General features: G+C 34.3%; 1 protein-coding gene across 1 annotated transcript in view; it reads right to left on the reverse strand.

Annotated features, from left to right (window-relative positions):
- LRRIQ3 (leucine rich repeats and IQ motif containing 3) overlaps window positions 1-27,342 on the reverse strand; it is a 144,727-nt gene that overhangs the window by 79,348 nt on the left and 38,037 nt on the right. The window lies entirely within an intron of this gene.

Below are 27,342 nucleotides of genomic sequence, written 5' to 3' on the forward strand. Positions count from 1 at the left end.
GAACATGACTGTATTATCTAGAGAAATATAAGGTAACCTCTCTTTATTTTTCCTCTACAGTGAAGAAGTAACTTTTATTTCCACCTAGGAAAATTACTGTAGAACAGTACTATTCAACAGAATATAATGTATAGCACAAACTGATTTTAAATATTTTATTAACCAGACTAAAAAATAGTTAAAAGAAATATGTGATTAATTTCAACAGTATGTTTTCTTTAACCCAATATATCACAAATATTACCTGATAAATGGCATAAACAAACTAATATCATACTTAATAGTGAAGATTGAATCTTATAAAACTTTTGGCTCTTTACAGTTTTTTCTGATCCCACAAAGGCTCTTAGCTGTCTTTCCTCCTGGTTCTCTTTGGTAAAATTCAAAGCTTACACTTTAGCCTTCTACTCTCATGGAACTACCAGCCTTCTCTTAATTATTTATCATTTGCTGGGGGCAAAGGTGATCAGGACTTTAGTATTCTCTAACTATTACAACTGGGTTAGAGCTTCTGCCCGACAAGTGAGAGCTAAGAGGAGGAAGAGCTCAAGACCTCTCAGCTGCTCTTGCCTGGAATAGATTCTCTAAAATATTCTTAAAGTTAATATTTTAAAAGGATCAGACTATGAAGCAATTTATTTCCTGAGGCATTTTTCAAAACAATAGGGTAATCAGCTGACAATAGTGGAGACTAATAACAGTTGTGGTATCAAAGGAGTTTAGTGAGCTTAAGAGACAAATCAGAAAAAGAGACAATTAAAGAGAGTCCTCCTAAAATTACTGTCATCCCATGAGTGGCTGCACCCAGCCAAGGGTATGCCCTCTAAGGAGCAATATCAGAAGCTACCCAATGCAGGGGAAACAGGCTCATTAAAATAGTCCAGCCTAGTCATTAAATAAATAAACAAGCAAAAACCAAGTCCTAGGTGAGCTCAGTATCCAGAGTTGTTACAGTATATTATCTAAAATGTCCAGTGTTCAACAACAAAAAAAATTATGAGACACACAAAGAAAAAGTGTAACATATACAGAGAAAAAGAGCAGGACTTTGAAACTGCTTTTGAAAGGGTACAAATGACAGACATAACAGATTAAGACTTCAAAGCAGCTATTATAAAAATATTTAAAGGAAATAAACTTCAAATAAGTAAAGAAAGGTATAATGCCAATGTCTTTTCAAATAGAGATTATCAATAAAGAGATAGAAATTATATAAAAGAACCAAATGGAAAATTTGTGGTTGAAAAGTATGATAACTGAAATAAAAATCTCATTAGAGTAGTTCAACAGATTTTAATTGGTACAAAAAAAAAAAAAAAGAATCAGAAATCTTGAAAGATTGATCAAGATTATGCTGCCAGAAAGAAAAAAATAATGAAGACAAGTGACTAGACCCACAGAGAAGTGTGGGGTACCATTAAGTCCAACATCATATGAATAATGGGAGTACCAGAGCAGAGAAGAGAGAGAAAATTAGAAAAAAATACAGAAGTAATAATGGCTAAAACATACTGAAATTAAGGAAACAATAATCTACACATTTAAGAACATACCAACAGAATAAACACAAAGATATCCACATCCCGACACTTCACGGTAAAACTTGATCTCCAAAAACAGAGAGAAAATCCTGAAAACAAGCAGGAGAAATATTACTAGCAATGGACAAGGGAACACCAATGAGATTAACTACTGAGTTGTCATAAGAAACATTGGAGGTTAGAAGGCAATAGTATGGCAGAGTCAAAGTGCTGAAAGAAAACAAAAGTAAACTAAACTAAACTAAAAACAAAGAAAGAAACCTTTAATTCGTGGATAAGGCACCACTGAGAGAATCCTAGGACATAGGGGTGAGGCTTAAGTACCCCTCCTGCATCACAGATACCAAGAAAAACTGCATTAGAAGAGTAAAAGAATGCATACACATTAACCACAGTCACCCACCCCAGGCCAGTGCAGCACCACACTGAGAAGACTTCTCTGAGACCATGGTTTTCCAGTGGGAAAAAGACAGCCCAGGGGTGACATCCAGCCCCAGAGCATTGTGGATGGCTTCATGGAAGCCCCTACTCTGGTGTTACCCAAAGTTAGCAGAAAGGAAATAAATGAAATAAAGAATAGGAAAACAGTAGGAAAGATAACCAAACTACTGTGTTTCCTCAAAAATAAGACCGGGTCTTATACTAACTTTTGCTCCAAAAGACATATTAGGGCATATTTTCAGGGGATGTCTTATTTTTTCATGTACAACAATCTACATTTATTCAAATACAGTCATGCCATCTTCTTCTGGAACATCGTCATAATGTACTAAATGAATCCGTCTGGCTGACAATCTTAACTGCGGCTTGTTTTCGTTGTAGATCTTATTTTCGGGGAAACATGGTAAGAGAAGCTTCTTTGAAAAGATAGAATTGACACACCTTTAGCTAGACTAAGCAAGGAAAAAAGAGAAAGAGCCCAAATCAACAAAATTTTAAATGAAAAAGGAGACATTACAGCTAATACCAAGAAATACAAAGGCTGCTATGAACAACTGTACACAAACTAGACAAACTGAAAACAAAAAAAAAGGAAAAGTTCTTAGAAACATAAAACTACAAAGACTGAATCAGGAAGAACGAGAGAGTCTGAAACCATGACCCAGATGAAAACATAGAAAAAAGTTCCTTGACCTGGCTTTTGGCAATGATTTTTTAGATATAACACCTAAAGTACAAGCAACAAAATCAAAAATCAACAAGTGAATCTATATCAAACTAAGAAGCCTCTGCATAGCCAAAGAACAATCAACAAAGTGAAACCTACAGAATGGGGAAAAAATATTTGTAAACCATATATATGATAAGGGATTAATATCAAATATATACAGAGGGTAACAAAAAATGTATACACATTTTAAGAAAGGAAAAAACTGTATTAAAATTGTAATACTCAATATATACCAATAACAAAAGATGAATACAAGTCACGTTTGACTTCTGCCATTACGAGAGGTGCTCAAAGTGGTTACCATCAGTATAAATTTAATAAAGTTTTTTCATTTCTTAAAATGTGTATACATTTTTGGTACTATATATATATATATATATATATATATATATATTCTGTATATATATATATATATATAGTCTGTGTATATATATATATATATATATATATATATATATACACACACACACATATACACACATATATACACATATGTATATGTAAAGAATCCATACACCTCAATAGCAAAAAAAAATACAATTGAAAAATGGGCAAAAGACATGAATAGACATTTCTCTAAAGAAGATACATAATGGCCAACTGAGATATGAAAAGATACTCAACATTAATCATTAGGGAATGAAAATTAAAACCACAAAGGGATATCATCTCACACCTGACAGAATGGTCATCATCAAAGACATAACAAATGCTGGCTAGGATGTGAAGAAAAGGGAACCCTTGTGCACTGTTTGTGGGATTGTAAACCACCACTATGAAAAATAGTATGAAGGACTCTCACAAAATTAAAAATAAAATTACCCTAAGATACAGCAATTTCACTTTTGTGACTATATCCAAAGGAAACAAAACACAACCTAGAAAAGATATCTGCAGCACTACGTTCTTAGCAGTATTATTCATAATAGTCAAGACATGGAAACAACCAAAGTATTTCTACTCATTTTTTCTCTTAACTAATTTTAAAAGTAATTGTTGGGTTTAAAACATATATAAATGTAATATATATTTGACAACAGCAGTCCAAGATGGCAGGTGGGAGCAAAGCTGTTTTGGAATAATGAAATGACACCATATGGTAACTTGAATCCATAGAAAAAAATTAAAAGAACTAGAAAACGTGATAAATAGGACTGTTAATATAACAAACCCAATGAATACATGCTTGCTCTTCCCTTAGCCTCTTTAAAAGACATAACACTTTACGAAGTGATAATTATAATAATGTAGTGTTTGGATTGTAACAAATATAGCTGTAATATGTATAACATTAACAGCACAAAAAGGAAGAAGAGGGAATAAACATATATAAAAGTAACATTTTTATATCTCACTAGATGTAAGTTAGTATAAATCTGAAGTAAATAAATTAAAATATATACTATAAGCCCTAGAAAGAACACGAAGAAAATAATTGAAAATATACAATTAAATCATTAAAAGAATGTAAATGTGCATTATAAAATATTCACTTAATGAAACAAAAGTAGTAAAGGGGGAAAAGAGGAACAAAAAGATATGAGACTTATCTGTGCATAATGTTAACATTTAGGTTTATTTTAAATCATCTCATGGTCTTAATATTTTAGATTATGAAATTTACATACCTACTTTAAATACAATTTTAATTTTTAAGAAATTTTATTTTTAAAAGAAACTGTCTTAAATTTTGTTTTTATAATGACTGATAGGATATATACATAGAGTGAGAAGAGGTGCAAATCATTTCCACAACCTATTGATATTAAAAGCTTAATTTCCTCCTCATCAGAGTTATTTATTCATTTGTTCTTTCATTTATTGTTCAGGCATTCATTTATTAAAAATGCACTGTTCTGAGAATACATTGTAAAAATCCAAAGTTCCTGATCTTTTAGAACTTACATTGGAGGAACTTCTTGGTGCGAGATTCTTTTTGTCTCATTAATATGAATTACTATAAGAAAGCAAACTATATATATATATATATATATATATATATACACATATATATATATATATATATATATATTTGTGTGTGTATACATATATATGTATATATGTATATGTTTTAAATTGATCCTATATTTCATCTCAAAAACATATGTATAATATTTTCATACCATTTTATTTTTACTTGAGGATCTCTAAGTAATATTCTAATTAGGAATTGACTAAACTATTGGCCAAAGTACCTGACTTATCTAGTGTCCTTAAAAATTAAAATTCTCATTAGAAAACAGTCAATAACTCATAAGTTGAAAAAAATGGGGTGGTTATAAAGATCAGGTTTGCTTCTGAAAATTGGATCCATTAATCCATTAAGATTCCTTGGATAGTGTGAAACAGTCTAGATACCAAGAAGTCAAGGAAACTCATGGGGCAGGGAAGGTTGAATATGCCATGGAAGTATTCACATTGACTATAAATTTCCAAGAATAAAGAATAAAACATGAAAATTAAAAAGTTATGGCACACAGCAGAATTTAACTTGGGGTTCACAAACCCCATGAAATTATAAGCAAATTTTATTTGACTGTGTGTATAGATTACACTGAGGATAATGCCCATAACTTTGTTCAGATTCTCAAAGGAATCTGTGATCCCTCAAAAACTAAACCTTGGAACAGACGCTAAATAAACAAAAATATCCTAAAAGAGTAGATAAAACAAAATAAATTACAAGAAAAAGCACAAGAAAAAGCAACAGCCTCAGACATTTAAAATGCACAATGAATCAGCAAGATGGCGGAGGAGGAAGCCCTGGGACCTCCCTTCCCTGCACCCAAACACATCAATTCAGCAACAATTGACAGACAAATTCGAACTATGAGAAATCCACAGATTAACTGAAAGGCTGATGCATCCTGGGTGACTCACCAAAGTTAATAAAAAGATTCAAGACATCCTCTCTCTACCTTTGCACAGCACAACATAATCAGAAAGAGAACTCCTAGCTCCCAGATTCTCCCAGGGGAGGAAAGAGCTGATTCACATATTCAGTGCCCCCAACTTTTCTGAGTGGACTCCCCAGAGGACTGGCTTCTGTCTTGCCAGTCTCAGTGCTCGGACAGGTCTGACGCAATCAAGCTAATTAGAAAAAATAAAATAAAAAATGAATACAGCAGCTTGGGCTGATAGATGCCATAACCCCTTACCTCTGGCTCAGCACAGAGTAAGCAGCCACAGCTGCCTACAATGCCACAACCTTTCTTGGGGCTGCCCAAAGCACTGGCTTCTGACCTGCCTATATCAGAGTGCTGACAAGACCTGGAAAAACCTAGCTGCCTGGAGAATAGTGAGAACAGAGATAAAGATTTGGGCTGGCAGTCACCATACCGCCGATTCTGATTCAGCATAGAGCAGATAGACAAACCTAGCCCTCAGCTTCTCCTTGGAGAGGGAAAGAGTTGAATGTCCAGTGATCCAACTTTTCTGGAGGTCACCTAAGGAACTGGCTGCATTTGCATTTGTTCTGGTGCACTAATGTGATCTGACATACCCTTGATACCTGGGGAAAACAAAGAACAAAGAAAGCAGATTGGATTACCATGAATGTTTGAGGCCCCCTAGAATCTCTGCCAAGCTGATTAGTGGGGGTTCTCTCCTGTAGGAGGCCAGTCCATGATGACTGGGAGACATGGCTGCTTTGTCAAATGTGAAGACAGCAACAAAGAGAGTCAAAGATAATAAAGAATCAGGCAAAGATATTTAAAACAAAGGAACAAGATAAATCTCCAGAAACTGATCCAAATGAAAAATTGTATGGGTTACCTAATGGAAAATTCAAAATAAACGACATAAAGGTGTTCGCTGAGGTCAGAAGAATAACGCATGAGCAAAGTGAGAATTTCAACAAAGAGACAGAAAATAATTTAAAAAGCACCAAATAGAAATCAAGGAGCTGAAACACAGAAAACTGAACTAAAAAAATTCACTAGAGTAGTTCAATATCAGACTAGATCAAGGATCAGCAAGCACAAAAACAAGTCATTGGAAATAAATCAGTAAGAAAAACAAAAAGAAAAATAATGAAAAAGAGGGAAGAAAAATTTAGGGGCCTTATGGGATCCAACAAATGGATCAATATATGTACTGTAAAAGACCTGGAAGAAGAAGAGAGAAAAAGGACCAGAAAGCATGAAAAGAAATAATAGCTGAAAGCTGTGTAAATCTGGGGAAGAAAATGGAAATCCAGATCTAAGAGAGAAGTAAAATTGTCCCTTTTTGCAGATGATATGCTCTTTAATAGAAAACATCCTAAAGACCCCATTTAAAAAAACAAACAAAAAAACTGTTACAAGTAATAAACAAATGTAGTAAACACACAGAGTACAAAATCAACATACAAAAACTGATGGTGCTTCTAACAACAATGAAAAACTATCTGAAAAGGAAAGTAGGAACACAATCCCATTTACAATAGCAGTAAAAATATAAAAATATATATATATATATATATACATATATAAATATATAAAATATGTAGGAATAAACTTAAGAGGTAAAAGGCTTGTATACTGAAAACTACAAAATATTGATGAAAGAAATTAAAGAAAAATTAAACAGAAAGGCAGGCCACATTTATCAATCAGAAGAAATAATGGTTAAAATGTCTATATGTCTATATGATCCAATGATGTCTATATGTCTATATGATAAAATGTCTATATAATCCAAAGTGATCTATAGATTGATAACAATCTTTAGCAAATAACAATTGATTTTTCACAAAAATAGAAAAAAACAATTCTACAATTCATATAGAACCATAAAAGACCATGAATAGCCACACAATATCAAGAAAAAAATAAAGCTGAAGTCATCACAATTTCTGATTTTAAAATATATTACAGAGCTATACTAATCAAAACAGTATGATACTGGCATACAACAGACAAAACAAACAAGCAAGGAACAACAACAACAAAACTCACAATGAAACAGAATAGCGAACCTACTAACATACGGTCAATTGATCTTTGACAAAAATGCCAAGAAAAGACAATGGCAGTCTTTACAACAAATGGTACTGAGAAAACTGTATATACACATGTAAAACAATGAATTTGGAACCTAATCTCACAGTATAAACAACTGTTGAAAAGGCTGTGGAGAAAAAGGATTCCTCATACACTGTTGGTGGGAATATAGATTAGTGCAGCCGTTATGGAAGGCAGTGTGGAAGTTCCTCAAAAATTAAGAATAGAATTACCATATGATCCAACAATCCCTCTCCTGGATATATACCCAAAAAATCTGAAAACATTTAGTTGTAAAGATGTATGTGCTCTGATGTGCATTGCAGCTTTATTCATGGTGGCCAAGACATGGAAACGACCAGTGTCCTTCGATAGATGATTGGATAAAGAAGATGTGGTATATATTCACAATGGAATACTATTCTGCCATAAGAAAAGACGAAATAGTACCATTTGTGACAACATGGATGGATCTTGAGATTATTATGCTAAGTGAAATAAGTCAGACAGAAAAAGTCGAGGATCACGTGATTTCACTCATATGTGGGATATAAAACTGAAAGCAACAAAGGAACAAGGCAAACAAATAAAGAAATAAAAACTCATAGACACAGACAATAGTTTAGTGGTTACCAGAGGGTAAGTGGGGAGGGGGGTGATAGAAGAGGGTAAACAGGATCAAATATATGGTGATAGAAGAATTGACTCTGGGTGGCGAACACACAATGTGATATGTAGATGATGTATTACAGAATTGTACACTTGAAACCTCTGTATTTTTATTAACCATTGACACCCCAATAAATTTTAATTTAAAAAAATCAACTGAAAATGTTTTTAAAGACTTCAATGTGAGACCTGAAATTAAAGTTCATAGAAGAAAATACAGGGGAAAGCTTTATGACATTGACCTTGGCAATGATTTCATCGATATGAGACCAAAAGCACAGGCTACAAATGCAAAAATAGACAAGTGAGACTACAATCACTTAACAATGGTGATACCTTCTGAGAAATGCCTCATGAGGCAGAGAACATCACAGAGTACACTTACCCAAACCTTGACGGCATAGCCTACTACACACCTGAGCTATATGGTATATCCTATTTCATTTAGGATACAAACCTGTACAGCATGTTACTATACTAAATCATGCAGGCAACTGTAACATAATGGTATTTGTGCATCTAAACATATCCAGACACAGAAAAGAGCAATAAAAATACTTTATGAAAGACAAAAAAAGTGATGCATGTATTGGGCACTTACCATGAATGGAGCTTACAGGACCGGAAGTTGCTCTGGGTGAGTCTGAGTGAGTGTTGAGTGAATGTGAAGGCTAGGACATGACTGTACACTGCTATATTCTTTATAAGCACTGTCCCACAAGCCTGTTCCATGCTTCCTACCAACAGGGATAGACATAGAACATCAAAGCTGTCAATGCTGCTCCCTGAACAAGGGTATGGACTAGGCTGATTGGAAATATCAAGGAGAAAGTGGCTGGGTAAGGTGTAGATGACCATAATAATGATGGTCCGGAGGGAGTGATGGGTAGCCTGAGAGTCAGTAGGAATAAGAAATAAGGATGGAGAGATAAAGGACCATCGAGGAAAGTCAAGGCAATGTGGTTTAGGCTGTTGCACGTTGGAGCAGGGGTCACATTAAGGAACTGTGTGGCATTCATTTAAAAAGAGGGTGTAGAACTGAGGAATCAATATTTTGATTTTGAAATTTTGTTTTTGGTTTCATTGATCCTATCTTGCACAAAGGGGTCTATCTGGCGTTGAACTGATGCAATAAATAAAACATATCTATGATTTACAACACAAACCTGAAAATATTTCCAATGTATAGGGATAGCCTGGCTCCAAACTACTAGAAAAAGCTTTTTACTAAAGTGGCAGCTATATTTCTGTTACTGATGTCCGATTCCATTTCATTCTATCTGAGTAGACATTATATGGTTTCTATTGTAAATTTGTGAATATTGTTTTATGGCCCAGTACGTGGTCTATTTTGTGAATGTTCCATGTGAGCTTGAGATGAATGTGGATTCTGCTGTTGTTGGATGCAGCGGTCTACAAATGTCCGTTACATCCAGTTGATTGACAGTGTTGCTGAGTTTAACTATGTCCTCACTGATTTTCGGCCTGCTGGACCTGTCCATTGCTGATAGATAGGTGTTGATATCTCCCACTACAACAATGGATTCGTTTGTTTCTCCTTGCAGGTCTATTAGTTTTCGTCTTGCATTTTGACACACTGTTGTTAGGTGCATGTATGAGTATGTTTTGGATTGTTATCTATTATTGGAGAATTGCCTTTTTTATTGTTATGTAATACACCACTTTAATTGATAACTTTATTCACTATGAAGTTTTCTTTGTCCAAAATTAATATAGCTACTCCAGCATTCTTTTTATTAGTGTTAACATGATATATCTTTCTCCATCCATTTACTTTAAATCTATGTGTGTCTTTATACTTACAGTGGATTTTGTAGACAACATATAGTTGGATCTTGTTTATGGATTCACTTAACAATCTCTTTTAAATTGGTACATTTAAACTACTGACAAAGTTATATGTTTGGATTAACATTTAATATATTTATTACTGTATTCTATTTGTTACCATTGTTCTTCTTCCTATTTTTGTCTTCCACTCTTCTTTCTTTGGTTTTAATTTAGCCTTTCATGATTCCATTTACTCTCCTTTCTTAGCAAAATTAGTATTTTCTTTTTTTTTTCACTTTTTTAGTGACTACCCTAAAGCATGCAATATATATTTATAATTTATCTATTTTCAAATAATACTACACTTCTTTATAGGTAGTATTAGTATCCAATAACAAAACAATACTAATTCCTCCCTTCTGTACCATTGACTTTTACATAAGCATATATGTGTGTATACATACACATAATAGAATATATTCATGCGATTCTTATTTTGAATAATTATGTTAGATCAATTAAAAATAAAACAAGAAAAGTTATTTTACCTTACTTTTTCCTTTCCCAATGCTCTTTTTTGTGTAGATATGTTTCTGATATATCATCTTCCTTCTCCGTGAAGCATTTCTTTTAACATCTCTGCAAGTCACATCTACTGACAATAAATTCCCTCAATTTCTGTTTGTCTGAGAAAGTTTGCATTTCCTTTCACTTTTTAAGGATAACTTTGCAGAGCGCAGATTTCTAGGTTGGTGACTTTTTCTCTCAATGTTTCAAATATTTAATTCCACTCTCTTCTTGCTTGCATGTTTCTTAGGAGAAACAGATGTAATTCTTATCTTTGCTCCTTTATATGCAGCTTTATGGATTTTTTTCTTTCTTTTGATTTTTTTCTGTAGTTTGAATATGATATGCCTAGGTGTAGTTTTTTTGACATTATTCCTGCTTGATATTTTCTGACCTTCCTGGATCTGTGGTTTGGTGTCTGACATTAATTGGGGGAAATTCTCTGCTGTTCTTGTTTTAGATATTTCTCTTATCTCTCCCTTTCTCTCTCTCTCTCTCTCTTTCTCTCTCTCTCTCTCTCCTTCCTTCCTTCCTTCCTTCTTTTTTTTTTTTCTTTTCTTTCCTTCCAGGATTTTCAGTACATGTATATCACATCTTTTGTATTATAGTTGTCTCACAGTTCTTATATATTCTCTTGTGGTTTTTTTCAGTCTTATTTTGCTTTTCAGCTTTGGACGTTTCTGTTGAGATAGGCTTAAACTCAGAGATTCTTTCCTCAGCCATGTGAAGTCTTAAGTAAATAATACTAACTTATTTTGGAAAGATTGGGGGACATTTTGTTGCTTGGTGGGATATTGGCTTATACCACTACTGTTTTTCACTATTAAAGATAATAGTGAAATATAAACTCAGTAGCAGCTTTATCATTTAATCTTGGAGAGAGTAAACAGAATTATTACTTCTTCCTCTAAAGAGTTATCACTGTATTCTACTAAAAAGTGCTACTTCTCAAGCTCTTACTTATCCTAATAAATGAGATAATCAGATCCAATTATTAAAGCTTCAGTTTAGGCTTGATCTCCTAAAAGAATTATTTGACCTTTCACAAGCAAAGTTATTCATATCTACACCCAGTCCACTCCAAGAATATGCTTCATTGTAATGAGACTTTCTGATTTTGTTTGATAGACTGTCCTCTGAAGTAGGTAGTCAAAATCTATAGGTCACAATACCATTGACTATATTCCCTATGCTGTACTTTACATCCCGTGACTATACAAAGAGGTGCTCCCCAAAACGTATACACATTTTGAGGAAGGAAAACTGTATTAAAATTGTGATACTCAATATGTACCAATAACAAAGGATGAATACAAGTCACGTTTGACTTCTGCAATTACAAGAGGTGCTCAAAGTGGTTACCTTCAGCATCCAGACACTTCTGATTATGGCGAACTACTGCTTGAGCAATGTTGACCAAAGTGTCCACTTGTATACATTTTTTGACACCCCTGATATATATATTTCACTACGGAAAAAAATTTATATATATACACACACACATATATATAAATGTACACACATACATACATATATATACATATATATACACATATATATAAATATATATATGTGTATATATATAAATATATATATGTGTGTGTGTATATATATATATATATATATATATATATATATATCTGAAACTAATATAAAAAATTTTTAAAAACCTATAGGTCACAGATACAAAGCTGGCTGATAGAATAACTTAAATTTAAATGCCATGTGCTGCATGTGATTTTCTTTGAATTATATATTTTTAAAGGATAGTTTTTTCTGGAATGGCAACAAAAGCATGCTTACAAGAGTCAAAACTGTACTAATTCGAATCCTTAAGAAGAGGCAGACAAAAGTAATCCTACTATGATAGCCCGAATCATCAGGACATGGCCCTCGGGCCACGAGACTCATTACAACTCCTAAATTCTGTTGATGGATGTGCTGTTACGGCCACAAGTGCAGGAAGACAAACACAATGATGAAATGAGTCTATCCCCCTCTCTATGCCATCAGTTTGCTACTAAGACTAGTGATGACAAGCTGGCTTATGTGTCTATGTAGAAGCCCACTCATTTTGAAAGAAAACAAACATAAAAAATATTCTGTTTCTTGTACCACTTCTGAAAATGAAAAACTAGTTTATAAAAAGACTAAAATGGAAGCCTGTTTTTTAAATTGAGTTTCAAAAAATCAAAACATCTTCTAAAGTATTAGTCAACTTAAAATTATTCTGTGCACAGCCACTACTGAAAACAGTACAGAGGCTCCTCAAAAAATTAAGAGTAGAATTACCATATGACCCAGCAATCCCTCTTCTGGGTATCTAAAATCTAAAATCATTAATCCATAGATATATGTACCTCTATATTTATTGCAGCATTATTCATGGTGGCCAAGACATGGAAACAACAAAAGTGTCCTTCGATAGATGATTGGAAAATAAGATGCAGTACACATATACACAATGGAATACTACTGTGCCATTAGAAAAGACGAAACACTGTCATTTGCGACACCATGGATGGATCTTGACATTTTCATGCTAAGTGAAATAAGTCAAACAGAAAAAAGTCGAGAACTTTATGACTTCACTCATATGTGAGATATAAACTGAAATCAATCAATGAACAAGACAAAGCAACAAAAACTCACTGACAACAGTTTAGTGGTTACTAGAAGGTAACTGGGAGGCAGATAATAAAAGAGGGAAACGGGTCAAACATATGGTGGTGAACACACAATTCAATATGTAGATGATGTATTACAGAATTGTACACTTGAAACCTATGTCATTTTATTAACTAATTACACCCTAATAAATGTAATGAAAATTAATTTAATAAATAAATAAATAAATGGCACAAAATAAAAAATAATTATTCTGTGTAAGCTTGAAATAAAAGAAGATGATTCAGATCTATTCTGACAAGTTAAGTAGAGCCATTATTAAACTCAGTAAGGTGAACATAAGACCAGATGCAATATGTTTTATTGATATTAAATGATTAAAATTGTTTACCCAATCATAAAATGTTCTTAATCTTTTAGTACTATTTTAACAAAGATGATATTTCGGTTAGCAAATAATAGAAGAAAGAACATCTGTATTCCAAGATAGTATTAAACTAAAGTTAATTTTAAAGCAGCAAATTGTAGATAACATTGGCTTGAATCTGTACCTTGTCTTTATAGATTATGATTAATGATCCCAACCAAATGCAAAGATAGGTACTATTTTAAATTCGCCTTACTAAATTTTTTTATAGGAATGTTGACCCAAATTTATCATTTAAATAGGCTTTATTTTGAAAAAAAGTTGTGCTACTCCTATCTTCAATATACCTAGTTCGTATGGTAAGAAATTAACTTAATCTTTGTTGTATATAAATAATGTAGTCTCTGTTAAACAAAATCAGCATTCAAAATTACATAATTTAGTACAACAAAATAACTGACTACTATGACTTTTCATCCCATAATTCCAAAATGAGGACTCAAAATGTACTCGGTAAGTAGCAGTTAACGAGCATCTGAATAATAGATGTATCACTTGATAAGATGCCTATAATTATTTTATATTTTAAAATCATGTTAACCACATTATACATTCCTTATAAAATATTTTATGTGAATAATTTGAAATGAGACTAATAATTTCCTGATTCATATACACTGTGATATTACTACATTGAATATCACTTGAAAAATTCTTACCCCTTTAAAAACTAGTGAGGGATTAATAATGTATATAAAAGGAATGCACAAATAGATGTTAATGTTCAAAGTTTTGGCCCTCAGAATCAACTATGTCGTATTTATTTTTTTACCTTGTTTTAAGGCCTTCGAGTTAGTAAATCGTGTTTTCTTTTCCCTCCTAACAAGGTACCCTTAAGTTTGATGAACCAATTGGTCACTCAGTTGCAACCTATACTCTAATTCTCTAGATTATAATCAGCATCTTTTTCTTTCACAAGGGGTCTTATTTACAAACATTTGGCACCATTCCCAGATATCCATATGTCAAATACCAAGTGGTCAACAATATAGATTTTAAAGTCAGTTATCAGATCAGAATCTACCTAGAAATTTCTGTAGTCTTGTTTAACATGATGCACCCCTATACATCATATAAATTATATAGTTCATGAAAACTGCCAACTTAAAAATTTTTCTACCAACTTAAAAATTAGGGAAAAAAGTAGCTTTTTTTGCTTTCTTGAACACAGCTTCAAGCACATCCTAATTCAACAGTAACACAGTTAACAAAAAACAGAAATAAAATAATCCATCACATCATAAATTAAATTAAATTAGAAATTTTCTTCTTGTCTTGATTATAGTCTTCTATATCAGGGATCAAAAAACTTTTTTCATGAAGAGCCAGAGAGTAAATATTTTAGGCTTGGCAGTACACATTTGGTTTGTAGCATACTCTTCAACTTTTTTTTACAACTCTTTAAAAATAAAAAAATAAAAAATTTAAATTCTCGTTGGGTGAGAAGGCATATCAGATTTTTTGCCCACAGTCTATATAGTTTGCCAACCCTTGATCTATATCACATTCTAAAACATATTTGTGTGTTTTTCTCCCATTCTGCCTTAGAGACTTGGAGGAGAATAGAAAACAAGAGCATATGTACATATTTGGATATAGATACGTATACACATATGCAAAGTTAATTGTAAGTAAAATTTAAAATAAGATTTTTTTTAACCTACAAAAATGTTCTAGAGATCCTGTATCAGTCGTACCTGATGAATTTAATTTACACTTAATAGATCTTCACAGCACCTGAAGACCCTCCCATTCTGGCTGCCTGCATTGAGATATTGTTATCTCCAATGTATGGATGGCTTACGGGAACAGACAGTCCCTGTTCCATTTTACTAAAAGCTAAGACATAGTGACATGACACCTTCACCAATTTAATGCCTTCTCCCTGAATTTCTACTTTTTAGGGAATGATCCAAAACTACAAGGACAATGGAGAGTTGATGGCAGCTGCAACAAGACAACAAAGTGAAGTATAGCTAGTAATAAACAAATGGAAGCACCCTGAACAAATTATTTCTCTGGTGGAGTCCTGGCTTTGCATTGCATCTCATTGCTGCCCATTTCTCAAGCTCAGTTATCATGGCTTCCTGAATATTCTGTGATCTTCCTGGATAAACCTGCAACAAATTATGTTTGCCTAAGTCATTTAGAGTTACTGTGTTTCCCCGAAAATAAGACTGGGTCTTATATTAAGGTTTGCAATAGGCCTTATGTTCAGGGGATGTCATCCTGAAAAATCATGCTAGGGCTTATTTTCCGGTTAGGTCTTATTTTCGGGGAAACAAGGTAGCTTCTGTTGTTTGCAAATCATAACTCTAGGAGCTAAATAATCTATAATTTTCCAAATGTTTATGTAGCAATAAGAAAAGTACTGGCTTTAATTATTTTATGAAGTGACAACTAATGAGCTACTCATCAGCACACAACCAGAAAAACTAGCACAAGTATATTATAATCTCTCTATCTGATCGTGAGGCTATCTACTAGGCCTACTGTATAAATTTTAAGAGTTTTGTGAGATATTCCACTATTAAAATATAATGGATTACTTAGTTTTCTTCTTGTTATATTTGTATTAAATATCTAAATGTAATACTTTTTCTTCTTTTTATCTACATCTTTTTTATGAATCCTCAATTTGTCTCTATTAGTAACTATGAAATAATTATATTTATCTCACCTAACTGCTGTGAGGATTAAGTGAGCTAATTATATTTAAAGCAGACTTAAAACTTTAAACATAGGACAAGTAGATTTCAGTAAAAATATTCTGGTAACAATAAAGTCACTATAAGTTATTTTTGTAAAGTAATATATAAAGTTACTGTACCATTATATAACATGTTCCATTATACATGTGAAAATAAGAATTCCATTAGAATGTAATCTCCATGAGGGCAGTGACTCTCAACGTTTTGTTCACTGTTGTATTTTCAGGATCTAGAGAACACCTAACCCAGAGTAGGCACTCAGTAGTTTTAAAATGAACCAACCAATAAAAACTGATACTTGTATGACATACTTTATAACATGCCTCTGAGACAGGTAAGATACATTTAAATAATTGTACATGAAAACTTCATAAAACGATATTATTTTCCCAGGACCCTAACAAACTGTAGCAGAATAATAAAAATGTTTTATTTGTATCTGATATGTAAGATGTGCACTTGCGTCCTGTACCTATAACTTAATTTATAGCCTCAGGCAAGTTATTTGTAGGATTGTTTATAGGATTAAACGAGGTAGGCTGCATAAAATGTCTGGCACATAATGCCAAACCAGAACTTGAATACATGTCTATTGACCTAATTCACTCCCAACTTTGAATAACACCAACAAATTCATAGTAGTTAAGGATATTTGGTTATACTCAATCAGTTTTATATTATTTTCTAAGAACTAAAAGAAGAGGGTAGGAGGGAATGTTTAGTAAGAATTACCTATGACCAATAAAAATTTAAAAACAAATTTGATTTGGTACATTTAATATGTGACTCTATGTTTCTCATTGCATAAACAAGAATTTTTAGTGTTTTAGCATAATAATTTCAACAGTAAAAACAGGCGACAATGGCTATAATCACTAGTTAATGTACAACAGGAACAATTTATTTTATCTTACAATCCATAAAAATAATACAATTGTCTATGAGAGCCATACTTGAAATATTTTGCTAATTTTACAGTGGTTATTCTCTGCTCAAAATATACAAGTACAATTTGTGACTGCTTAGCAGGTTGTCAGTTTACTGCTATGGTGAGGAACATTGCTCCTGAATCTCTCCAGTGAATCAGGAGTGTGTTGGCTCCAGTCACTGTGGCTAGTGAAGACCCTCACTCATCCTCAACTCTGGCCCTTATAATCCAACCATCAGTAGGGAGGCCTGATGCAACATAGTGAGAGACAGGACATATGAACATTGCATAACACAGGATTCAGAGTGTGTGGTCAGTTCACCCAATTTGTACTCACATATACTCCATCTTTCTCCCGTGTTTCTTCCTGTATGTTTTAAGATTAAACTATGATTCAAACAACTTAATTTTGTCTGTGAGACTTTCTATTGAGCACTTGGGGGTTATCATAGCATCTATGTAATTTCCCACCACTACAGCTGGTGATGAAAATGTGATGTAATTAAAAGGAATCCTAAGTAAATAAGAGAAATAAGGTCACGTTTCAGAAGTGACCTGTAAAGTCAAAGCAATATTTAAGAGCCCCCAATCCATGAGAACTACCATGTTTCCCCGAAAATAAGGCCTAACCGGAAAATAAACCTTAGCATGATTTTTCAGGATGACATCCCCTGAACATAAGTCCTAATGCATCTCTTGAAGCAAAACTTAATATAAGATCTGGTCTTATTTTGGGGGAAACACGGTACCAAAAATCATCATAATATAGAGAATAAATTAAGCAAGAGATTAGAAAATAAATTCAGACCGAAACTCAATAGAGGCCTGATAATTCTCCCCAACAGTGTGGAGGTTTCTCAAAAAATTAAGAATTACCATATGACCCAGCAATCCCTCTCCTGGGTATCGACCAAAAAAATTGAAAACATTTATCCATAAAGATATATATACTCCAATGTTCATTGTAGCTTTATTTACAGTGGCCAAGACATGGAAACAACCAAAGTGTCCTTCGATAGATGATTGGAAAAAGAAGTTGTGGTATATATACACAATGGAATACTACTCTGCCATAAGAAAAGATAAAGTACTGCCATTTGCAACAACATGGATGGATCTTGAAATCATTAAGCTAAGTGAAACAAGTCAGACAGAAAAAGTTGAGAACCACACAACTTCACTCAGATGTGGGATATAAAACTGAAGGCAATAAAGGAACAAGGCAAACAAATAAACAAAAGCTCCCAGACACAGACAACAGTTTAGTGGTTACCAGAGGGTAAGTGGGGAGAGTGGATGGTAGAAGAGGGAAAAGGGCGTCAAATATATGGTGATGGAAGGAGAACTGACTCTGGGTGGTGAACACATAATGCAATATACAGATAACGAATTATAGACTTGCACACTTGAAACCTATCTAATTTTGTTGACCATTGTCACCCCAATAAATTTTAATTTAAAAAAATAATACTTAAAAAGAAAAAAAAGAAACCTCAAGCCATTTATTACATTTGTCTGTGGCATGACCGCTGCTATAGTCTACCTATTAATATACTTGGAGACCACCAAAGCAAAGAAATAATTTACCACCATGAGAAAAATGAGGAATACAGAGAAAATGTTTTGGAGAGATTATTAAATAAGATGATGACTCGAAATTATCCAAAATTGATAAAGGAGAAACTGATCCCTAGATGCACAAAGCCCAGCAAATCAGAAGTTGGATAATAAAAAAAAAATTGTTAAAGTAAACATCCTCAGAAAACAGAAAGATCTTAGATTTAAAAGTAGTAAGAGAAAAAAGAAAGATGACCTATGAAAAAACAATTAGCCTGATACTTTACTTTTCAACAGCAGCAATGGAAGCCAAAATACAGTGAAAATTGTATTTAATGAAATAATGGAAAATATCTATCAGCCTAAAATTGCAGGCCCAAAGAAAGTATATTCAAGTATATTAGAGGAAAAAAAAAAGACTCCTAAACTCTCTTTTATCTGCATTCTTTTGTTTAATCCACAATTTTGGACGCATTAATCAATATTTAGTGATCCTTAGATGTCCTTTAAGGTCTAAAATAAAACACTAAATATCTCTGTATATTTGAATGATGATTATTAACTAAGCTTTTATGTAGGGTGACCTGACTGCTGTTTCATTGGGAGATCCCCAGCTGTCAGGCTTTTGTCTTAAAATGGAGATTTCTCCTGACTGGAGGGTAAAAACCTTATTAACAGTTGGCACAGAAGGTAACTAGAAGTCTCATATTTTAATAAGTTCCCTCATTTTCATTAGAATGCACCCCACCATAGACTATCTCTGATATCCTGTTCCACCACCAGCCAGAGAAAACTCTCTTCAAAGTGCTCACTTGATTAGGTTAGATCCACACAGGTAATTTATCTTAAGGTTAAGTGATTAATAAGGAACCTTAATAACATCTGCAAACTAATTTTTGCCATGTAACAAAACATAATAATGGGATTAACACCCCATTCCCACTCCAATGGGAGCAAAAGTTATGTTGGCCATATTGGGATTCTGCTTATCACAAGTGATATGAGATCAAATCTCAGTTACCTGGACCCTTGCAAAATGAGGACACATTTGTTCAAAATACACAAAAATTTTAATTACCCTGAGACAGGACAAAGTGAAGAATGACTGAGGTATCCCCCTACCTCATATTCTGTTAATGTGATTGATTTTCTAATGATAAACTAATCATGTATTACTAGATGAAACCTATGGTGGCTATGGGGTATTATCCTATTTATATATCACTAGATCTTATTTCCTAATATTTTATTTAAGATTTTTACATGTGTATTCATGAGATTGGCCTGCAATTTTCTTGCAATACCCTTGTCAGATTTTGGTATTAATGTTATGTTGACCTCTCAAAACAACATGTAAAGTATTCGCTCTTACTCTCTGAAAATGTATGTAACTTGGTCTTATATGCTTCTTAATTAAAGAAAAATTAATATACACAATAATTCAGTAAGGTCATCAGGACCTGAAATCTCTTTGTGGGAAAGATTTTAATAACACATTCAATTTCTGTGACGTATATAGGACTATTCAGCATTTTTACTTCTTCTTGTGTCAGACTGAAATTTGTGTTTCTTCAAGAAATTTGTCCATTTCATACCAATTGTCCAATTATTTGGCATAAAATTGTTCATTATATTATCTTTGACGTCTGTGGATCTGTGGCAATGTCCCCTTTTTCATTCTTTGTCATGGCAATTTGTATTTTTTCTTCTCTCTTTGCTATGTCGGTCTTGCTGGAGCTTCATTAATTTATTACTTTTTGAAAAGAATCAATTTTTGCTTTACTGACTTTATGCACATTTTCTCATGTTCACTGTATACTTGTTTTCTATTTCATAATTTCCTCACTATTTTTCCTATTCCCTTCCTTTTGCTTTCTGCTACTTTTCTATCTTCATAGGACAGATGCTTAGGTCATTTATATGCCAGCTTTTCTCCTTTTTCATATGTGCATTTAGAGCTGCTAAATAATAATAATAATTTTGGCTTTTGCTTTCAAATATGCTGTGGCAGAAACTGCTAGATACCATCCAATTCAAATTCTCCCTTTTATCCTTACTAACAGAAGCCAAATTTCATACAGGTGGCAGAGTAGCCAGATAAAAGCTCCTATTTCTTAGCATCATTTGCTGCCAGTGGCCCAGTTCTGGCCAAGGAAATGTAACATGAAATACATTATTCCCAATTAGGCTGATTAAAGCGGCTGTTTTAATGAGGAGATGGGCTCTTTCTGCCATTCAATATTGCTTGAGCCTTCCAGCAAGCAACTAGATATAATGATAGGAACTTTGGCGGCCATTTTGGACCACAAGTTACCTTGAGATGGAATACACAAGACAGGAAGATAGAGTGATTGTGTGCTGAGTCACAGGCTTAGAGATCTTGGACTACTGACTCTTTTGATATGAATACAACAAAAAAGTTTATGCCTAGTTTAAGCCACTGTTTTGGGAAGCCTGTGTTACACAGAACTGAATCCAATAATTAAAATATACAAATATATTGTGTCTTCTTTTTAAAAAACATTATCAAATTAGATAAAATGCAGGAAATTGTAACATGATAGTGATGATTATGGGCCTCATCATGTCGCTCTTGGTCTGAATAAGATCACATATCATTTTCCTATTTTACATATATATTAATCACACTTACTGGGAAATACAGTCTAGGTACCTTACATGTTATATATAATAAACTCTGACCTCTACTAAAACTAAATTTATGATAACCCTGGCATTCAGACAGTTCTTACTTTAATACTACATGTCACAAAAATTATAACCATATAATTCAATCATAATAGAGATTTTTCTTGAAAAACAAGCTGGAATCAGTCTTTCTGAAATTTCCATCCCTATACTTGATCTTTTTACCTATTTCAGATACTATTTGTATGTACTATACAAATACTAATAGTATACTATACTAATATGTATACTGTACATACTATTTTCATATACTTTATCATACACTATTCAACTATTTTGAATTACCCTTTAATAACTCTTTTGATACTTAAATATCCAAGTTCTTCTAACCATTTCATTCATGATGTGATTGTAGGGCATGTCATTTCTGTACCACTCCCCCCCTTATATTTTTAAGAAATAAATTCAACTAAAATATATCACTTAAAATATGGAAGTCAAATAAATTTGGTTTGTTAGAAATATTTGGTGAATGATGCTGACAAATTCCTGAGGGTATCCTGAGATAATAGTCATGGCAGTGACATCGTTTTTAAATCTACCCAGCTTCCCATAAGAAAACAAACATGATACCTAGATAGCAAAAATGTTCCATTAGGTATAATGATACTATATGACAAGGTATTCCCCAGAAATCCAAAAATGTGAAAAAATGGGGGAAAAACCCAGTAACACCCATTAAATAACTGTGGTATTAACAATCATGCAGGAGGAAAAAGGTAAAAGCAATGAGGCATTTGATGAATAGGAATAAAACAAAAAAGTTAAAGTCACCCTCTGGAAATATGGAGAGACACTTTAGGAGCAGGACCTAAATCCTAGAGGGGTTTTGCGTATTCCAATGGGTGTGAATACTAGGGGTCCTTGGTAAGATTTAAAGGGTCTAGATAGAGTATTCTTGGCCTAGGAACCTCTGAAACTATCCAATGCTCCCCTCTAAGTGAATGTCCAAAACTGAGAAAAAAAACTCCTGTAGAAAACTGAGTAGCACAGAGAGAATGGAGAAAAATAGAGAAAATAAAGTCCACATTAAAAAGGGGGTGCTGGAGACTTGTCAGAGAACTCAGAAAGCAAGCCATGATATTTTTGGAAGTTACACACACACACACACACACACACACACACCACAACCAAAAATAAGAAGAAACTTAAGAATCTGAAGAAAAGCTTCTTAAAGTTCAGAAAATTTAATTTTTCATAAAGCAGGGAATACAACCTAATCCCATACGATGTTATTATAAAGCAAAAAGAGAGTAAGAAGCAAAATTGCATATTATGGACAATAAAAGAAAGCCAGACTGTGAAACCTACAAAAAAGATAAATAGTATAACCAATTATTTCAAAATAAACTTAAGTCCAGTTCTGCATATAAGGAGCTTGAAAACTGCCATTCTGTCCTGACAACAACTAAAAAGCTGAACAGATTGGAAAACCAACAATCCTTCTTCAATCGCTAAGAGAGGGGAGAACACAAGGGAAACTGTTGCCCCAAGATTTGAGAGACAGACAGGCAAATATAAGTCATCATGGCTTACCTGAGTAATGACTCATGTGGGGACAGAGCCAGGAGTGCAGTTTCCAGGTTCCCGGCCTCAAGTGGAAAGGTGCTGGCTCAGGTAGTAAATGGCCATCAACTGTGATTGGATGGCCATCAGCTGTGGCTAGTTAGCCGTCAGCTGTAACCAGTGAGCCATTGGCCACTAATATAACTGCTGTGGCTACGCTAGCAGAAAATGGGGGCTAGCAAGAAGATGGGGGCTAGCAAGAAGATGGTGGCTGAGCCTGCAAGCGGTGCAGCGAGGGTTGCGAACAGTGTGGCTCCTGCTTCCTGTTTCTCCAACCCAGCCGCCAGCCAGAATATAATAGTATGACTCCCCTACCTATGGTTCCATGGAGGTTCCTTTCTGGCCTCACCGTATCCTATGTTCTTATGTGGGGAGCAGGAGCTGAGACCCCACCTGACACCGCCGCATGACACTCTGTGGGGGCAGAGCCCCAGAAAGTAGTTTACAGGCTCTCAGCCTCACGTGGAGGGGTGCTGGCTCGGGTAGTAGATGGGCATCAGCTGGGGCTGGTTGGCCGTCAGCTGTAGCCATTGAGCCATTAGCCACTAATATAACTGCTGCGGCTACGAAGGAGAGCCAAGGAGAGTGGAGGAGCGTGAAAGAGAGTCGTCGGTGGGTTGCAGACAAAAGGGACAGCAGGTCGCACGTCCAGTGAACCCAGCCTCCAGTGAGACTGTAGTGGTATGACTCCCCTACCTATGGCTCCGTGGGTGTTCCTTTTTGGCCTCACCATATCCTGCGTTCTTATGTGGGGAGCGGGACCAGAGACCCTGCAGGCCTCCCCGCACGACAAATGGCGCAGCGAGCAGGGTCTCCCGCACGACAAATGGCGCAGCGAGCAGGGTCTCCCGCACGACAAATGGCGCAGCGAGCAGCGTCTCCCGCATGACACACTCACTAGAGGAAACTGCTGCCGAAACCCATGCTGGGATAGGAAAATCTGATGTCATTGACCAATCACTGCAGACTCAATGTGCACAGCACTGAGAGTTAAAAATTCCAGGAAGTCCCAGTTATAAAGGAGCTACCACAATACTGTAAGTTTGACCAAGTTTCCATAGTAAATAACGGAGAAAAATGCCCTGTGCTTCCAGAAGCAGGGAGGGGGAAAGCAACCATTTTTAGAATACACCAGAGCATTCTCTTATTCTTAACAAGGCTTGGACTCAGGTGAAATTAGTTAAATTAATACTAACCTGCTGGGGTATAATCAGACCCTAATGATCTCGGGGAAGGAAAAGCCCAACTCCAGCTGGCTCTAGCCTTCCACATGGGACAAGAGAAATACTAAACTCCAGCCCACTCTAGTAATCCATTCATATCTAAGGGGGAGAAAAAAAAAAACCTGAGAAACTCTTGTGACATTCATAGTTTATAGGCATAAACTCACTAAAGACTGAGATTTAATCATAGGACTATAAATGCTACTCCTCCCCTCACTGCTCAGCATATTATTACTGCCATGTTTCTCTGAAAATAAGACCTAGCCGGACCATCAGTTCTAATGCGCCTTTTGGAGCAAAAATTAATATAAGACCCGGTCTTATTTTAATATAAGACCAGGTATAATATATAATATAATATAATACCGGGTCTTATATTAATTTTTGCTCCAAAAGGCGCATTAGAGCTGATGGTCCGGCTAGGTCTTATTTTTGAGGAAACACATTAAGACCTATTTATAGCAGTTCCTTTTACCCAGTACATCATGTCCAGCTATCAAGAAAAAAATTACAAGGCATACCAAAGGTGGCAGGGGAAGGGGAAACTTGAAGGGACCAGTCAATCATCAGAAACATGTGGCAGGAATGTTAGCATGATCATACCAGAACTTTAAATCAACTATAAATAATGTGCTAAGACCTCTAACAAACAAAGTACACAACATACAAGGATATAATAGACTGGGAAATCTAAACAGAGAAATGGAAATTCTAAGAAAAGGATTTTTTTTTTTAAATGCTAGAGATCAAAAACACAGTAACAGAAATGAAGAATGTTTATGATGAGCTTAGTAGTAGACTCGAAGTGGCTGAGGAAAGAATTTCTAAGCTAGAGTATATATCAACAGAATCATCGAAAATGAAAAGGCAGGGAACAAAAACTGAAGAAAGCACAACAAAATATCCAAGAACTATGGAACTATAAAAGTATAACACATATTTTATGGGCATACAAGAAAGAAGAAAGTGGTAAAGGAAAATAAATATTTGAAACAACAATGATGGAGAATTTCCCCAAAATTTATATCAGACACCAAACCACAGACCCAAGAAGCTCAGAGACCACAAGGTAGGAAAAAAATGACAAAAATTACACCTAGACATATCACTTTCAAACTACAGAAAATCAGAGATAAAGGAAAAAGTCTTGAAAGACGTCAGAAGGAAAATAAATCTTACCTATAGAGGAACAAGGATAAGAATTACATATGACTTCACAGAAATGATGCGAGCAAGAAGAAAATGGGGTGAAATGTTTAAAGTGTTCAGAGAGAAAAAAGAAACGCACCAATCTGGAATTCTATTCCCTATGAAATTATCTTTCTAAGTGAAGGAGAAATAACAACTTTCTCAGACAAATAAGAGACTGAAGGAATTTGTTGCCAGTACCTGCCTCACAAGAAATGTTAAATAACTTCTTTAAAGGGAAGGAAAAATATATAAGCCATTATTGTGGACCTAGAAAATCTACAGAAAAGCATCAAAGAGGAATAAGTGAAGTCACAAAAAAAAAACAGTTTATTTTTCTTATTCTTACTTAATCTAACATACAATAGTTTGTTCAAAACACTAAAACCAATGTATTTAATTCCATATATATAACAAGTGTGTGTATACACACACACACACACACACACACACATACATATATATGATGAATGAAACCAATAATTACAAGGGGCAGGAGACAGGAATTAGGATTGATTTTTACTATAAGGTACTGACAATAACTGTGAAATGGTGTAGTATTATTTGAAAGTGGGCTTGGATTAGTTATAAATGTATATTGCAAACCCTAGGTTAAACATTAAAAATGTGTTAAAAAAGTATAACTGAAGTGCTAAGAAAAGAGAGAAAATGAAATCATATAAAATGCTCAATTAAAACCAGAAAAGACAGAACGAGTGGAAGACAAAATAAGAATGAAGAACAATGGCAACAAATAGAAAACAGTAACAAATATGTCATATATCATCCAACTATACAAGTTATGACAATTAAGTTCGCAAACTTGCTGCCCTGCACTCACATTGGATGGAAGCACTGTACAGACAGCTTGGTAAGGTTTCATAACCTTGGTATATCAGTGTTTCACAGCTGTGTTCGTGTCGACATGTGGTGGTGTCTTGCTGAGTGGCATTCATTATTGTTGTTGCATGTTTTTGTGTACCATTGCAAGAATGTCTGAGCTTGAATAGAGCAACGAACAAACATTAAATTTCTTGTTAAACTTGGCAAGAGTGGAAGTGAAATCAGGGACATATTAGTCCAAGTTTACGGGGATAATGCCATGAAGAAAACAGCAGTGTACAAATAGATTAAATGTTTTTCTGAGGGGAGAGAATGCGTCACTGATGAAGAGAGGTCAGGGTGGCCAGTGACAAGCAGAACTTATGAAAACATTGCAAAATTTCATCGAATTGTGTGTCAAAATTATCAGCTGACTGTGAGAAGCATAGAATACCAACTAAACATCCATAGAGAAACAATTAGGAAAATCTTAACTGAAAATCTTGGCATGAGAAAGGTGTGTGCAAAAATGGTCTCGAAGGAAATCACCAATGAACAAAAAACAAAGGAGAGTTGAAGTTTGCCAAGACCTTTTGGAGAGGCAAGACGATGTTTTGGACTGTGTTATCACTGATGATGAAACATGGGTGTACCGATACAGACCTGAAACAAAGCATCAAAGTGTATAATGGAAGTCAGCCAATTGTCCACAACCAAAAAAGTTCCGTTAGTCCAAATCAAGAGTCAAAACGATGTTGCTAACCTTTTTGATATCAGAGGGATTATTCATTATGAATTTGTACCAACTGCACAAACAGTTAACCAAGTTAACTATCTGGAAGTGCTGAGAAGGCTGCGTAAA

The sequence above is a fragment of the Rhinolophus sinicus genome, linkage group LG06 (assembly GCF_036562045.2).
Source record: "Rhinolophus sinicus isolate RSC01 linkage group LG06, ASM3656204v1, whole genome shotgun sequence".
Lineage (NCBI taxonomy): Eukaryota > Metazoa > Chordata > Mammalia > Chiroptera > Rhinolophidae > Rhinolophus > Rhinolophus sinicus.